The sequence below is a fragment of the Microcebus murinus genome, chromosome 4 (assembly GCF_040939455.1).
Source record: "Microcebus murinus isolate Inina chromosome 4, M.murinus_Inina_mat1.0, whole genome shotgun sequence".
NCBI classification, from domain to species: domain Eukaryota; kingdom Metazoa; phylum Chordata; class Mammalia; order Primates; family Cheirogaleidae; genus Microcebus; species Microcebus murinus.
The window spans coordinates 39,882,368-39,901,105 of NC_134107.1; the positions used below are offsets into that span (position 1 = coordinate 39,882,368).

The following is an 18,738-nucleotide window of genomic DNA, read 5'->3' on the forward strand; positions in this document are numbered from 1 at the left end:
CAAACTTTTCATAGAAAGTCTCAATGCTGAATTGTTAGAAGCATGGAAAACCAGCAGATAGTAGATTAACTGAGGTAGACTGCAAAATTAGGAAATATTCCTTATTATTTGTAATAGAGAGTCAATAATTTGATGCATTATTATATGAACTAAAATATTGTGAGAAGATATCTTCAACCACTGCAGATTGTTTTATTTTGGCATCCTTGGGATAGCTACAAATGTTTTATTTTTAGTCATGTTTTGTTGTTGTTGTCATTATTCTATTTGGTCTTTACCATAATCACATCCCCTAAGATTTTATTGTGGAATAACAATCATGGTACAAAGATATTAATACAAAAAAAATTGATCTTCAAATTGATCTTTTCTCAGCCTCACTGTCCAAGATACTAAATTCAATAAGATCTTAGAGGACAACCAGAGTACTTAGCACGGGGTGTATGTATAACCAAAAATTAAAAATGGAAAGAGATGATTCACATAGCTTAGTATTTATGACATTATCGTGCTTTGTTCTTAAAAATGCAAGTCCTAAATACTATGTTTATTACAAAGATGAAATTTCATATGGTAAGACAACATACTTATTTTCTATATTTATTAAATTATTCTAAGTATTTCTTACAAGCATCATATTTCATCCTATTTTGGAAAATATTAAAAATCCCATTGAGTTTTGTGTGTGTGTATGTGTGTAATGAAAAATAGAGATAAAGAAAATTAATATAAGTTATGGTAACGATGATATAATGATGGATGATGAGGGAGAAAAAATTGAAAACAGAAGTTAATTTTTATGGAGTTCTTTGTAACACATGCTGTGCAGGCCAATGTTATGGATTATTTTCATGTATGAGTGGCATGCACTTTTCAGAAACTAATTTAGAACTTATGCATTACCATAGCATGTGAATGGAGTAAAAGGTAATAATATTAATATAACAAATTTTCTGAAAGAGAAATATATTTATTATATAATAAATATTAATTATAATTTATAATTAACATATAAAAACAGCTGTTAACTTTTGTATTCTTCAAGATGTTCCAGATATCAGGATGTGTACTTTTATATAATTTTGCTCTCATGAAATATTTATATGAAATAAATTATAAAAATTATAAAAAATATTTCTGTATTTAGTATTTAAATTTTAAAGCTTAATAATATATTTGTAATTTTTATTTAAAAAATTATATGATTTCACACTCCACCATGACTAGCTGTGAGTTCCCTTGGGACTATCTAGTGGTCAGCACTGAATTTATTCATTTATTTATTTTTAATTTGCAAATTTGGCACATAAGAAATGATAGTGCTAATGTTTTTGTTTGTTCTCTGTTTATTATTAGGAGATTAAGAATATCTCATATATTTAATTTATTTTAAAATTTATTTTCTCTTAGAAATTGTCTATTGATCAATTCTTCTATATCAATGTATAGAATATCAATGTATATCAATAACTTTAATCATTTTAACACATGATAGAAATGTAACACATGTTTTATTATCTTTCATAGAAGAATTGTGAAGAGATGAGCAATACCAAAAAACTATGCTAATATATTTGTGACGAGTACATATAGTTACTCTTGAGGAATGCACATATCTAGCTCAACATTATTTATCTTTTATCTGACACAGTTTGGCTTTTTGATAAATAAATATAGGCAGCAAAATAAAGGTTCAAAGTATAAACTAAAATAGTAGATTCTACCCATATAAGGAAGAAAACTTATTTGGTGGTCTTGTCTTACAAAATGTGCCCAATAAGCGAAACGATTCTTAAGAAAAAATGATGTTTTTATTTTTAGTAGCTGCTCTCTTATTAATATAAGTGAATATAATATAATTTGAATCCAGATATGCTTGATTTTAGCAAAACTATTCCTATTAAAATAGCAATCTTAGGCCCAGCCATTATAAAACTTTGTAAATGTTTTTAAATCATATAACAAGAAAAAAGTAGAACATTCATTTTTAAAATTTTTTATTTTTAATTATTACGGGTACATAATATTTGTATATCTTTATAGGGTAAATGTGATGTTTTGATACAGGCGCATACAATGTGAATTAATCAAATCAGGGTAACTGGGGTATCCATCACCTCAGGCATTTATCATTTTTTTTGTGTTAGGAACATTCCAATTCCACCTATTTAGTTATTTAAAGTATACCCTAACTTATGTTTGATTATAGTCACTTTGTTGTGCTATCAAGTATTATTCATTCTTTCTAACTATCTAACTATATTTTTGTACCCATTAACCATCCCTATTGTATCTCTCTCTCCTCGCTACCCTTCCCAGCCTCTGGTAACCATCTTTCTACTCTCTGTCTCCATGAGATCAATTGTTTTTAATATTTAGCTCTCACTTATGAGAATATGCAAGATTTGTCGTTTTGTGCTTGGGTTATTTATGTGTAAAGGTCTTTTTCAGAAATAACCATTGATTTTTTTTTTTTAGAAAGTAGGTAGATATTTAATTTGTCAATAACATTTATTTATTAACTACATCAATATAAGGCTCAGCAGTTTATATCTAAATTGGTAGCACTGAAAAAGTCGACACATTGACTTGTTTCATAGAGCTTAGTACAAACAAATCAAAGAGCCGAGGTCAATCTTTATGTAATTTGTGGTGGGAAATGTCTGAAGGGAAGTTTAGAAACTCAATTTATCAGACTTCTAATAGTCTTCATTACCAAGGGTCATCCAAAGAAATAGTCACTTCCATATGTTAACTCTTTCTTGTTACAGCTTATTGCTAAACACTTCCTGCAGATGGACCTACAAAATAATTGTTTTACAATTTAATGCCATGAAAAACTCCTTTCTCTGCAGAAATCAATGACTTATTTTCTGATAATTACACCACAAGATTTGTATTAGCTTAATTAATGTCCTTTCTGCAAGAAAACTCAAAGAATTTAATATTCAATTACTTTACCCCTCAAGAATATTTACATCTCTTTTTTTAATGATCCTTATTTCCTATTGCTATTTGTTCATATATATGTGTGTATTCTTGCATGTATATACATATGTGCATGCATTTAGTTTATATGTGTGCATGCATGCATGCATATACATATGTATACATGTATTTAACTTATACCTCAAATCTTTTCTAGAAAAACACATAATATACAATTAAAAGTAAGTATATTTATCATAAAAATTAACTTGATATAAAAAGATCTTAAATCTTCACCTATCCTGGTATGAGGAAAAGATAAAGACATGAACAAATAAATGTGGGTTTAGGTAGTATGTTTTTATTTTTTCCTACAATATTAATTTATTTATTATTTAATAAAGTTATGTTTTTAAAATCTAAATAATTACATATTATTTCAAATTTATATTTTTTCATCTATGCAACATGCACTAGAGAGATAAAGAAAACTAGATATGACTTTAGAAAAGAGAATAGAAAAAATTATAAGATAAAGAGATGAGTGGAAGGAAATAAGCAAGGAGACACACAAAATTATATAAACAGTTTAGTGTACTATGTACAGATTCAGTGTTATGAACATATTATCTCATATAATCCTAATACTGCAATGTATTATTAAATTAGCTTTCAGGTTTGCATACACTAAGAGTGAGGGAAGACATTTGAATAAATTGTCATAAACAGTTGGTATACCTTAGCAACAAAATCACAACTAATAAGATGTTTTAAACAAATATTAAAAGAGGTCCTCATAAAATGCCCTGCCAGCACATAGGAAGGAATGATTAGATGACTGAACCATATGACGATGTTCAGCTAGACCTGATGATGTTGAGATAACAAACTTTCCTTTCTAAATTCCAGGATAGTTTTGAAGCATTTTCAATAAGAGAAAATAATTTAGAAAGAAAATAAAATGATTTAGCTCCTTGAAGTTTCATTGTAAGTAAACTACATTTAAAATAGTAAGAAAGCAATATGTTCACACACACACACGCACACACACATACACACAACCATACAAAAAGAATTTAACCACTAAGAACTATTTAACATAAAGAACATAGCATAACTGAAATGCACTCATAAATGAACTTTTATAATAACATTTGGCATTTGTGACTACACACTCAGGATTTCATGGAAAATACATGGAAATCTCCACATGCAAATATAGAAAATTCTGAATGATAATGAGTATATGGGTAAATCTCCTTCATGAAAATCACCTAGACATTTAATTGTTGACCAGCAAGAACAGCAGACATCAAACATGAAGGTGATATGGTATTACATTGAGGTGATCATGTACAAAGGACGTTATGAAGTGGCTTGAACATAATTTCCAATGGGACATAATAAAACTAGCAATTGAAATTTCTGGCATATCTGTTTGAAAATTAAAGTTAAATTACTACATTTATCAAGACTTTCCCAGAGATACTCACCTTGATTATGTATGTCCTATTTTTCTATTTTCATACTCTTAGGAAAAAAATTAAAATCTAGAACACAATTTTTGATGAAAGTCAAAGATTGTATATCTTTATTATATTATTATTATTATATTAATAACAAAATTTTAATTTTGTTTGAATTTTTCAACCAAATCTTTCTATGAAAATAGAAAACTTTTTTATATTTACTATTTCTATTATACATAAAAATGAGCTTACTACTGAAAATTGAAATACCAAGGTAGCAAAAGTTGTTTTAAACACCATTCTGCAATTTAGTTCTACTTACAGATATATTTACATGTATTTTTGTAACATGTCTTTTTAATATTCAGTAAAATATGTAAAATGTATGTTTCTATATACTTTTCTTTAGCTTCTCATACCATGGAAAGTTTAATTTCAGTATATAAAATCATTTTTAATGATGTCTAATATTCCATATTACTTACACTGTCCCTTTTTAAAATTTAGTTATTTCCAAGCCGATCCACTGCTTGTCATCACATTCTTGTGATGTAAACAGATGTGTATGTCTTTGTGCCTCATTCCTTTAAATAATTTTCTGGTAGTCTGAGATCTAGATTTAAGACCTATATACTGCTTCTCTGATTAGTAGAAGAAAGTCTCCTCTATTCGAAGTACATTTGGCTAAAAACCAAATATATACATTGGAAAACATAATATGGAACAAAACCAGATAAAACCCTGAGTAATATCAGAAATTAGAGTATTCTAAAGAGAAAATAGGATTTTAGATTTCATAAAATTGACAGCTAATAAAGGATTTCAGAGGAGTCTAGTTTAAGACATTACTAAAGTCATTTTTTGGACAATACAAATATAAAAGACTCAAAGAAAGAAATGGACTGAAGATATAGGAAAACTTTCAAATGTGAAAATGATTCAGTTTAATCAAATATAATTCTGAAAGCATTGTAGTTAAACTGAATGAGTACTGAAATATAAATGATATAATTCTTTGCATAGTGACAGTACAATGGCAAATATGCATCAACTTGGAACAAGATATCATCAGACCAGGTCTCAATTATACCCCAATTTTCTAGAGATACAAAACTATCCAAATCAAATTCTCATTGACATTTTTGTAATAACTAACAGACTGATTCTAAAATATATGTGTATGTACAAAGGAGTTAAAAATAATAAAAAATCTTGAGGAAAAAGAATAAATTTTAGACCTTACATCACCTGATTTAGAGAATTTCTATACAACTATATTAACCAATATAATCTGAAGAATTAGCATAATTATGTATAAATAATAGGCCAATGAAACAAAATGATTATTCCAGATATAGATTGACATAATTATGGTCAAATGTTTTTTCAATAAAGGCCACAAGGCAATTTAATGGGAAAAGGATAGTTTTCCAAAAAATAATAAATATTATCAGAACTACTTATGGGATATCAATATGGAAAAAAAACCCAGATGCCTATTTATCTCATACCCAACAAAATTAATAGGAGTTGAATTATAGATCCAAAGATAGAGGTTAAACAATTACATCTCTAGGAGAAAACATACAGAATATTTTTATGACTTTGTAGCATACAAAAACATGTTATATGAGGGAAAACTGCACTAACCACTAAAAAATTATGTTGAATTTTATCAAATGAAAAAAAAATCTGTTTTGAATAGGGCACAATAAATAAAATGAAAATGCAACTAAGGACTAGAATTGCTACAATTGAAATACCAAATGTTATCAAGGATATGGGGCACTAGATCTCTCACATGTTGCATTGCTGATCATAGTAAAAACTGGTGCAACCACTTCCAAAAACAGGTGGCCTATGTTTCATAATGATAAACCATACTTACTTTATAATTTAGCAATTCCCATCATATGTGTGTGTGTGTGTGTATGATTCCTAAGGTAATTGAAAACAAATATCTACAAAATATTGTACCAGAATGTTCTTAGCAACTTTATTTTATAAAGCCAAAAAGTGAAAACAATTCAATTGCCCACGAGCAAATAAAATAATAAAACAAATTATGGCTTATTCATTCAATGGAATACCTCTTACTCCGCAGTAAAAAGAAACAAATTACTGATTCAAAAACAGGTGAAACTGAGACATTTTACTAAGTGAAGGAAACCGGATATAAAATAATATATACTATATGATTCTATTTATAAAAATGTAAAGAGCAGTCAAATTTAATCTATCGTGATAGAAATTTTTTTAAAAGTTTACTTTTGAGGAGGTGCTGTCTGTAAAAGGGCATATGGGGAATTTCTGGGGTGATGAAAATGTTCTATGTTATACGTTTGCCAAAATTCATTCAGCTATACAATTAAACTTTATATATTGTGTATATAAATGATACCTTTAAAAAGTTCCATCTAGGGTCGGTGAGAAAGCATCAGTATTCTGAAAGTGTTTCTAACTGTAAATTGCCTTGTTTGCTATTTGTTTAGTTCAGCTCAGAGGACAGAAAAATGAAAATACATGCAAATTGTTTCACCACCTAGTCTCACCCAGATATTGAAACAAGTCATTTCAGAGGTCCAGGGACATTTCTTTTTTAAACAAGATTACACATATTCCAGAACCTATCTGCCTTCTCTGACTCCCTCCCTATACCCTAAAGTCGAACACCTGCGTTGTGGGGCGGAGTCTGTGACATTAATGAGAGAACTCCAGCGTGAGGACAATGCCTAGTGGCAATTTCCTTCTCCTATTTGATTCTGTTTCGCTTATTTGGTCTCTCTGTTATCCGTAAACGCATGCTCACTGCTATTAGGGCTGGAAAGAAACTTGTTGACTTTGGTAGGAAAAAAGCCCTTTGTCCCTGCACACAGGAAGCAGTCCCGAGACTTCCTCCAAAAGGCCTCTGCTGCCACAATACATCAGAGTCCTAAAGATACTCTCCGACCGAGGAAGGAGCTGCGAGGAGGAGCTGAGCTGCGCGCTGCGGCCCTCTCTGGTGACTCGCACCGGCAGCGCCCCTGGGCTCAGGTCGCTTCACCCTCCTGGACTCACCTGGTGCTGGGGACCAGCGCAGGCAAGACCGTCGGCAGGCAGTGTGCGGGGCTGAATGTCATAGTGTCGCCTGCCGGCGGGGCCTCCTTCCCTAGCTGCCTCGCTGTCCAGCCTCCTCCCGGTCCTATCGCTCCTCGGCGTGGGGCTTTGTCTCCGGCCGGCGGTCAGCCCGGTGCAGCGGCGAGGAGACGGAGACGGGCTAAGGGATCGACGCCTCGCCAGGACAGGAGCAGGGAGCAATCAGCTCCCAGAGTGATGTCACCGGCGGCCTAGGAGGGCCCGGTCGTCGCCGCAGCTTCTGAGCCCAGAGGGCGATTTGTCACTGTCGGTGGAGGCGGCGCGGGGAGGGGGAGGGGAGCCCGGCGATCGCCGCTTCTCGCGCTCGGTCGCCGGCCCGCGCTCTGGCCGCCCGGCTACACGTAACTCATCCAGGCCGAGCACTTGCTCCCGCTTCTCCCGAGAACGCGGAGCGGCGGGGCGGGGACAAAGAGAAATCCAATCTGCCGGTAGTCGAACCCGCGTGCTCGGCAGGAAGTTAGGCTGAATTTACTGGGGAAAACTATCCGACGCTTTGGGTCGCGGGCAGATGTCCCGTCGCAGCCACGTGCCTCTCACCTGACTGCACAGTGGAGAGTGAAACAGTGTTTTAGATAGAGCATTTGAAATACTGCGTTTATTAACGATGAGTAGTGATACGCTTGAGGCTGACTCCGTAGGGTGATGATGGAAGTGGAGAGATCAGCATCCAGAAATGTAACACCATTTGCCCTTTTGAGGCCGGAATGGCATTTGCCAGCTCCTGAACTTGGGTCCTTTTCCTCAAGTGAGACTCATCACATCAAAATAATTGAATAAAAATACATCAGTAATTAACTCAGACTGGTGAGGCCGTATGATTGGAGATATGTTTTGTATGTTTTTAAATCCAAATTTCCTATAAGAATGCAGCACTTGATGATCTTTATTTTGAAAAAAAATAATTAAATTTGAAAAAAATGTAATTCATCTTTAAAAATTTTTTCAAATTGTTATTTATTGTGGCAAATGTACCTCATCTTCTTTTTGAAGCTTTGTTATAAAAAGAAGCAGTTTTGTTAACCAATTTTTTTCTAACTTTTAATGAGATTTAAATTTATTTATTTATTTTTACAAATGTAGGTGGTGCAAGTGTAATTTGATGCATGGGTTGCAGCAACATAGGTGGAACTGGATCTGTCTTAAATAAAATAGCTCAGAAACAGAGATTTAAATTTAAAACAAATACAGAGCAGAATTAATGTCTTCAATAGTCCAGACTACTAAAATATATGAATAGTTTTGCAAACTGAATACCCGTCCATCTGGTAACAGTAGAATACACAACAAATATAAGTAGGCATGTACTAATGAATTCACCTGTGAAATGCATGTTATTTGGGAGGAAAAAAATAGCAATATACTTTATTAAAAACAGAACTCTGGAGACCTACCTCCATTTCCAGAAAGATGGAAACTTTCATCATTAACATTTGCATTTACTGTATTTCTCTCACTAAATGCAAATAAAAATTCTGGGTAGCATACCTAAAAGAAATATAAGAAGACTCTTAAAGGCAGAGAGTGAGGCTCAGGACCCCGTGATGTAGGAAATGACAAGGTTTTGTGGTCCCTATGCTTTCTTTTTGCTTTATATATCCAAGACTGAGAAAACTGGCAACCTGGAAATATCAGTGAACAGAAGAAGGAAGGAAGGAAGAAAGGAAGGAAGGAAGGAAGGAAGGAAGGAAGGAAGGAAGGAAGGAAGGAAGGGAGGGAGGGAGGGAGGGAGGGAGGGAGGGAGGGAGGAAGGAAGGAAGGAAGGAAGGAAGGAAGGAAGGAAGGAAGGAAGGAAGGAAGGATACAGTTATCAAGGATATAAAAGAACTCAATAACACTATTAGCCAACAGAATCTGATAGACATTTATAGAACACTTGTCCCAATATCATCTTAATGCACATTCTTCTTAACTACCCATGGAGTGTATACCAAGATAGACTTTAGCCTGGGCCACAAAACATGCCTCAACGAATTTAAAGTAATTGAAATTATACAGAGAATGTTCTCTAGCCATAATGAAATAAATCAGAAATTAATAACAGAAAGGAAAAAAGGAAATCTCCAAACACTGGAGAACTTAACAATACACTTCTGAATAACTGAGGAATAAAAGAGAAAGTTTGAAGGAACTCAAAAACAAACAAGCAAACCAAACAAATCTTTAAACTGAATGAATATAAAAATACAACATTTCAGAATTAGTGGCATGCAGGTAAAAGAGGAAATGTCTCAAATTGACAAACTAAGCTTTTATCTAAAAAGAAAAAGCTAGAAAAGAAAGAGCAAAATAAATCTAAAGCAAGCAGATAGAAGAAATAATAAATCAATAACAGAAAAATAAAGAAAAAAATCTGCTTTTTAAAAGATCAATAAAATTGATAAAACTGGGCTGAAAAGGCAAAAAGAGAGAAGACACAAATGAAAAAGGATTGTTGTGGTTTGGAAGACTGTCTCTATACATAATCTAATAGGATTGGGAGCCACAGAGACTTACTGTATCAGGCAGACTTTCACTGTAAATAATTTACCCTTGGGAGTGTGATTTGACTTGGGGAACGTCTGAATATGTAATAGGAGTTTGGCTCTGGTTTTTCTACACCTATTCTTTCAACTTTTCTCTTACAATGTATTCTCTTTTTTTTTAAGTTGTTTTTTTTCCCAGCATATTATAGGAGTACAAACATTAAGGTTACGCACATTGCCCTTGCCTCCCCTCCCCCCTGCAGTCAGAGCTTCAAGCGTGTCCATTCCCCAGATGGTGTGCATTGCACTCACTGTGTATGTAAATACCCATCCCCTCCCACCTGCCAGACACCTGATAAATATTTTTTTTAACATTTTGGTTACATTTTATATCTTTGCCTTTCCCTAGCAAGGGTTAGAGGTATGCCTTTCCTCTCCACAATGCTCACCACATCCCTCAGATGTGGGTCTCTAGTCTCTTAATAAACATTACTAAAAACCTGCTATGTACTATGTGCTTTATAACATAAGTTATAATTTACTTAGAATTTAACCAGCTATATTACTTGCTAAATTCTACTGAATTGGAGATTATCTCATTGATTTTCAAGGGCTATTACACTTTCACAAGGAGCATTGACTTTTTTTTTTTTTTTAATTTCAGCATATTACGGGGGTACAAATGTTTAGGTTACACATATTGCCTTTTCTCCACCCAAGTCAGAGCTTCAAGTGTCCCCATCCCACAGATGGTGCACACTGCAGTCATTAAGTGTGAATATACCTGTCTCCTCTTACCCCTCCCACTTGCCCGACACCCAGTGAATGTTACTACTAAATTGTGCACTTAAGTGTTGGTCAGTTAAGTCAGTTAATACCAAATTGATGGTAAGTACACATGGTGCTTGTGTTTCCATTCTTGTGATACTTCACTTAGTAGAATGGGCTCCAGCTCTATCCAGCACTGACTTCTATATTCTTTTCACTTATAGGATCTTGTTTAGTAACTATATAAGGCACAGAAAGAGACACAAAAGCTATCTAAGTTTCCCAAGGTTAGACAGCCCAAAGATAATAGAGGCTGACATTAACTCAGATCAACACTATTTTTCTCTTTTTTAAAAAATTTTTTCTTTGTGTTTTCACCTGAGGTCAATAGTGTATTTATGCACACTGTTACACAACACACAATTAATACACAATAATATACAATAGTATATTCCTCTAGCAGTAAAATAATATACAATAGTATATTCCTCCTTTCTGCTAATATTATGCACTTTAAAAATCATCTATATATATAGGCATATAGATACAAATATAAAATATTTAGACAGAATGTACATAGATAAAATATAATCTTAATAAAGTAAACAATTACTTAAACTCATTACTCATTTCTTCAAACTTCTTAATCAATGCTCATCAAATATTAAGTGCCAAGTGTTAGAGCTATAATACCTGCTACTAACAACCAAGCTACACAATAAATACATTATTAAGCTTTTCTTAAGCTGTTCTGATTTTAAAGTTTTGTAATGAAATATGTTTATGTGGCATTTCATAAGTTTCCCCAGTTAAAACTATTTCCAAGTTTTCTTGGAGGCACTTTTTTTCTTTTTAATTATTATGGATACATAATGCATATATATATTTATAAGGTACCTGTTATGTTTTGATACAAACATAATGATAATCTGGGGTATCCTTCATTTCAAGCATTTAATATTTCTTTGTGTTAGGAACATTCCAATCCCAGTCTTTTAGTTATTTTAAAATACACAATGAATTATTGTTGACTATATGTACCCTGTTGTAGTATCAAATACCAGATATTTTTCATTCCAGCTAACTTCAACTGTTTTGCTTCATTTTATTTTTTAATTCACTCATTTTAAATATGCACAGTGTGAGAGAAGCACTATAGGAGGTATGAATGTTCACTATATCAATTTTCCACTTGATAGAGTGAGTTATAGAATCGCTTCAACATTTCTTGTTACTCACCCATAAAACCCCAAAATTAAATAATGTGGTTTTGGGTGTTTGTGACATTTATTCCAGAGGTCAAACACCAAGAAATGTAAGAGAGAGCCAAATGACTCATGAAATTTGATCACTGAAATATGCCTCTGCACTCACCATTGAAATCAAAGCTGAAGTCTCAAACAAAATTCCACCCAAGGGTGCCTTCACACAAACATATTAATAATTATGACTAAATACTCGATGCTCAAATAGCTGTAGCAGAGTAAGAAAGAAGTGAGTGTAGTGTATATGTGTATATATATATATATACATACATACATGCATGTATATACCTGTATATACCTTTATAATGTGTGCATTTATATGTGTATATATATCATGGTCTCTTAACATATGTTTAATATTTTTCTTATGTCTGTTTAGTATACATTATCCTACTTCTAAAATAAACAGATTTTTTTCTTTTGAAGGAAAATAATTCTTATCTTCTTAGCTCGTGTGTTTTAAATTGAGTTCAAAACACCACTAACTTTTAGAGGTACATGTATGAATAAGTCCCCAAAGTTTAATCACTATGATGAGCCTTGTTCTGAAGAGTTTTTAGTTGTTTTTTTTTTATGATCTTAAGTTTGAGACTATAAATACTGAGATTTTGTATGTTTCCACGCACCGCCTCATTGGAATTATCAAAAACAAATTTCCATTTATTGTATTTTAGGCTGTCAAGTGACTGTAAAATATGTACAACATTTAAGTCTGTATTTAAATCAGGTTTTTTTTTTTTTATGATTATCTGTCTTACATTCACATCCACTCTACCATTTCTATGCTGTCTAAAAAAATCAGCCTACCATTATACAACTATATGGAGTTAGGCTGAGACCTTAGCCATTCACTGAAAAATCAAAAGATTCAAATAGGGAATGTATCTCTGAAAGAACTGATTGAAAAAGCTTTTGACTAAAATTGAATACAAATGCAACTGACAATAAAACTTGGTCTTTATGACACTCTGATACTCTCTGAGTAAGAAGGACATAAAAGTAAGTGTTATTATACTGTACTGAAAATGAAGCACAGGAAGTTAAAGTAATATACCCAAAGTCACCCTGAATGATGATCAGTAAGCTGGGATTATGATACAGAACAAGAGAATCCAATTTACTGGTCTGCCTACCATAACCCTCTGCAAACACGCTTTTTATTGAGTGCTCCTATGTGTTCCTCATTGTAATAGGTGTTGTGGAGAATGCAGGGATAACGAGATGCATCTCACAATGTACTGGCTACCTCACATATTTTGACTTTTCTCCTACGTTACTTATTTATACACTAAGTAATTATTTTTATCAAACTATAAATGAATTTAAATAATTAGGCTCCGGTTTCCTCCTTACCTATTTCTTTTTGATAAATTCCATAGTTTTTTTCAGACCTGCCTTCCAAACAATATGCTTGTGATATAAATATCTCTTTCCTAAAAAGACTACTAAAGCTCTAGATGGAGAATAGAAAGTAGAATTGGATTCAGGGTTACAGACTCAACAGTCTCAGATAATGTAAATACTTCAGACTACAGATGATAGAGAGTTGACTACTTTTTGCTCTTAGGTCCCTTCCTGAAATTTGTCTTAGATATCAGCAGAATCATGTAGTTTTAAGCAGCACAAAGTAACAAAAAAGTTACTCCCCAAGAGAAGTATGTATTATTGGGATTAAATTGATTTGGTGATTTCAATTTTATAGTAGTCTCCTAGGCAGTGTTGTGTCCTAAGAAAGCCTAAATGCCCAGCATCATTGAAAAGAATCTATATTAAATAGAGGGATAGAAAAGTCAAATCAGCATATATTGAGCGAGTTCTGCTCTGTGCTAGGCAGCGTGTCAAATTTGTAAAATTGCTGAGAAGTTGCAACACTCCAAAGTTTTACACAGCTGGTGGAGCTGCAATTTGACTATAGAGAGGGAGTAAATTAGGGTGATTAAGTGAAGGAAGTGCCAATTATTAGTTGTGTAGTCTTGAGCTAAATAGTTTCATGGTCTGTAAAGCGAGGATGATAATAGCACTTAGTCCATAGGTTTTCTGTAAGGATCAAATGAGATAATGATTGTAAATCTCTAAGTACTGTTTTAGGAAAACAGCACATTCACAATAGTAATCTCTACTGAAGATGAGGATGTTGATAATGGCAGGTGGTGATAGTGTTATTTGTACCTACCCCAAAAAGTTCATCTGTTTCACACTACCCCACAGAGGCATGGACATGGGCTTGGCTGTATCTCTCACTAGTAAGAAGAAGAAAAGCAGCCTGTGACAGCCAGGACTTGGTCTGGCAGTTGAGCTAGGCCATGGACTACTTTTGAACATAAATACAAAGGAACATTGCCAAAAGCTAAAACAAAACAAAACAAAAAAACAAAGCCCTCCATAATTCATCACTAATATGAGCAATATTGTTTCTTTACACATTATAGCTTTAAATTTACTATGTCTTGACTTTTGCATTAGAATTATAAAAATATAAAATCATAGAATTATCTTTACTTGCTGGCAATCCACAGAAAAGCTTCAAAACACAGTTCAAATCCTTTGTCTATGTCCTTTATAGCACACTCTTAGTATCTCACTACCTCAAGGTGGGAATTCTCCCTCATTAAACAAACTAATAAACTCTATTTCACTGAACTAAAAGTATGTTTCTTGTGGGCTTTGGGTGGACAGCATTGGCAGACATGGAGTTTCAAAAATGTTTATCTTAGCTCTCTCGACCTTTGATCACATCATTGATTCCATAATAGCACACACATTTGAGACTCTTTATGTCTGTTTGAGATGCCACTCTGTCCATGGATGGAAGGTAAATTTTCACTGAATGAGTTCTCCTATTTTTGAAACTTTTAATCACTGGATTTATTATATTTTTCTTAAGAATGAGGGCTCATAGGAATTTTTTGGTTATTTAATCATATTTCTAATGTTCTTTGGCACAATTATTTTCTGGCATTTTAATACCCGCTCCTACTGTCTACTCACCTAATTTTTGAATGTTGTTTGTAAGAGGAAAGCTATGATGTACAAATGAGAAGTCCATTATTAGCTTGCCCTAGGACTAAGGAATTCAGAGGATCTCCTCAGAACAACTTTGAACAAACTTTACCTCAGGTCTCATTTAAAAGTTTTACAAAGATATCTTCTTAAGTTATGTATTTTTTCACCTTTACTAGAAGAAATTTAAAATGACCTCTGTGCCCTAGTGTTAAGCTCAAGATTATGTTACACAGTAAAGGGGTTTCGAAGAGGTAATTAAAGTTACTAAAAAGTTTACTGTAGAAAGCTTACCTGGATCATCCTGAGTTAGTCACATGAGTCATTTAAAAGCAGAGGATTTCTCCGACTGGTAACAGGAGTAGAAACCAGAAAGATATCAAGTCCGAGAAAGCATTGATATGCCTTGAAGATGGATGTGGTCATGTGTCAAAAAATGCAAGTAACCTCTGGAAATTGACAGTGGCCCCTGGTTAATAGACAGCAAGGAAAATAAAAATGACCTGAGTCTGACAACCACCAAGAACTCAATTCAGGCAACAACCAGAATGAGCCTAGAAGCTGATTCTTTCCCAAAGCCTCTAGATAAGAGCCCTGTACAGTCCACACCTTGGTTTCAGCCTTATGAGAATCTAAGCAGCAAGCTCAGGGTTGCCTGCCTGGACTTCTGATCTATAGAATTGTGAGTTAATAAATGGAAGTTGTTTTCAGTTGCTCAGTTTGTGGTAATTTGTTAGTCAATAATAAAGAACTAACACAATACCTAAAGAATTTCTCTTTTATTATTTCATAGTATTAGGGGGTACAGCTGTTTTCATTACATGGATAGACTGTCTAATGCTGAAATCATGGCTTTTACTGTGCCCATCACCAGAATATCACCTGTACCCAACAGGGCAGTTTTTGTCCTTCACCACCCCACCTCCTCCTCCCCCTTTCTAAGTTTCCAATGTCCTTTGTGCCCATGAGTACTCATTAATTTAGCTCCCAATTATTGATGAAAACACGTCGTGTTTATTTTTCCATTTCTGAGATACTTCACTTAGGATAATGGTCTCCAGTTCCATCCATGTTGCTGCAAAATACATTATTTTATTCCTTTTTATGGCTGAGTACTTCTCCATGGTGTGTACGCATGTGTATGTGTGTGTATGTATGTATGTGTGTGTGTGTATATATATATATATATATATATATATATATATATATATATATATCACATTTTCTTTATCCACTCATGAATTGATGGGCATGTAGGTTGATTCAATATCTTTGAAATTGTGAATTGTGCTGCTATAAATATTCGAGTGCAGGTGTCTTTTTGATAAAATGATTAAAATGATTTCTTTTCCTTTGAGTACTGAAATTGCTGGATCAAATGATAGGTCTACCTTTAACTATTTCAAGAATCTCCATACTATTTTCTATAGTTTTACCAGTTGCAGCCCCATCAAGGATCTGCTCTATTTAGTTTATTCTGCCCAGTATCAAGAGATTGTTTGGTCTAATCTCTGATTGGTGACTATTTAAAAAAAACATACAAATACCAAATTAGTAGCAGTCTGTGTCCTAGACTTAAACTGATGGCAAATTTAAGCTGGGTTATTTTGGTGACTTTTATGTATGTGTGTTTGTGTATTATTTTTAAGGACTTTGGAAGCAGCAGAAGTAGTCATAGAACAAGGGCTAGGAGCATGGGTAAAAAGCAGTTATCAGAATTCAGAGGGAGAACTATTTGAAAAGTAGGAGACAGAAGAGACTTCAGGGTAAGGACCAGGAGACTAAGTATATCTGTCTCACTTTCTTCTTAGCCCCTTCCAATTCATGCTGACAGCCAATTGGCTGAACCCTACTAGGAGTTAAGTGACAAAGAAGACTGATATTATTCATAAAGGTCAGATTCCTGGAGCACAGAGCCTAGTACAAAAGATAGATAAAGCATATTAAGGGTCAAATGGCAAACATTTAGCAAAAATCATATAAAATAATCATGGGAAGTGTATATTTTAAGGACAGCGGGCCTCTAGTAACTAAGAAGTATACAGGTGAGCAGTTGCCTCTATAATATTGTACTTTTAAGATAATAATCATCAATAAATCAGACCACCATTGAATTTCAAGTGCCTGATACTGACGACATATGTGATAAATTTTTCATGAATGAATTAATGGAATGATGAATGATTCAACTTACCTTTATTTTCTGGCCCATGTTCCTTCTCTTATGACTACACTATTATCTTGTGGACTTGGACTTGGATTTATGTGTGTGTGTGTGTGTGTGTGTGTGTGCTGGTATTGTGTGTATGTATCTTTTTGTTCTGACTTGCAGCTTTTTAGATGGACATAGTTCTAGATTCCTCACCCTGACTGCTTTAGGTTAAAACAATCTCCTGACCAAATTCTGATATTGTAATCTTTGCTTTCATCTCAGAACTCACTTGAAAAGGCATTTGGATATGGTGGGGGTCACATTAGAGCAATAGGTAAACAATAAACTAGGAATGGTAAAAAGGCTTTAAGAACTATTTCACATGTAGAATCAGTAAGATTTGACAACTAATAGTAGTGAGACATAATGGAGACCATGGAGACAAAGAAGCATTGCCCTTATTCTATGACTATTTCTGTGGCTTCCCAAGTCTTTAAAAATTATACACAAACACACACTCACACACATATGTAAAAATCACCAAAATAATCCAGCTTGAAGTTGTCATCAGATTCTATCTAGGACACAGACTGCTACTAGTTTGCTATTTGCATGTTTTTTAAATTAAATTCAAAGTTTTATTACCTGTTTCTGTACTAACCATTTTGACTGTTATGCTGTTTAACTATTTATTTAAATTTGATGCCTGTTTCTACTTACTTCCCTTCAGATTGTGTGTGATGGATGAGTGTACCTAGCTTAAGGACACATAACATGATTTACAAAACCTATTAGGTAGATATTTTAGGGATTCATCCCATTAATCTCCAGTGTTTTAAAATCTAGGCATCCAAAATCTACTCTATCCTCAATACTGGCTCAAGGGTAATCATTCTAAAACATGAATAATTGCAAACAATGCATATCTAAGAAGTTCCCCTCCCAGTGTTCTTCAAGGGGCAGTTTTATGTTATTATTTTAAATATCTATATGTAATTTTGAACCCAATATATATTTATCTAAGTATTATCATACATTTTGGAAATTCATCTATAACCATAACTAAAAGGAAATATAAATATATTCAAATTACAGTAGTCTCCCTTTATCTACAGAGGATATATTCCACGATCCCCAGTTGATGCTTAAAACTGAGGATAATATTGTATTATATATATTGCTTTTTATATTCACACATACCTATGATAAAGCTTAATTTATAAATTAGGCACAGTAAGAGCAATAACTAATAATAAAATAGAACAATTATGACACTACACTCTAATAAAGGTTATGTGAATGTGGCCTTCCTCTCTCTCTCTCAGTATCTTATTGTACTAACAACATGGAAAGTGCAACTGCAGATAAGCGGGAAATAATGTGTACTCTTTTTCACTGATGAAGACACTAAGAAAAAATAAATAAACAAGTTTAATAACTTCCCTAGCATTATAGTAATAATGAATAGAGTGTTCTTGTGCATTCTGTACTACAGCAGTGTAATTTTTTCAAATTTAAAATGCTAATGTAGCATTCATAGCAATTATTATTTCATTAGC

At 33.4% G+C, this 18,738-nt stretch overlaps 1 protein-coding gene and 1 long non-coding RNA gene across 2 annotated transcripts in view; one reads left to right on the forward strand and one right to left on the reverse strand.

Moving 5' to 3' along the window:
- Nucleotides 1–7,989, reverse strand: part of LOC105854917 (uncharacterized) — a 43,554-nt gene extending 35,565 nt beyond the window's left edge. The window contains exon 1 of the mRNA XM_076002085.1: nt 7,455–7,989. The gene's annotated coding sequence lies outside the window, so the exon portion shown is untranslated. The remainder of the gene's footprint in view (nt 1–7,454) is intronic.
- The window catches only part of LOC105854901 (uncharacterized), a 455,854-nt gene that overhangs the window by 308,141 nt on the left and 128,975 nt on the right, over nt 1–18,738 (forward strand). The window lies entirely within an intron of this gene.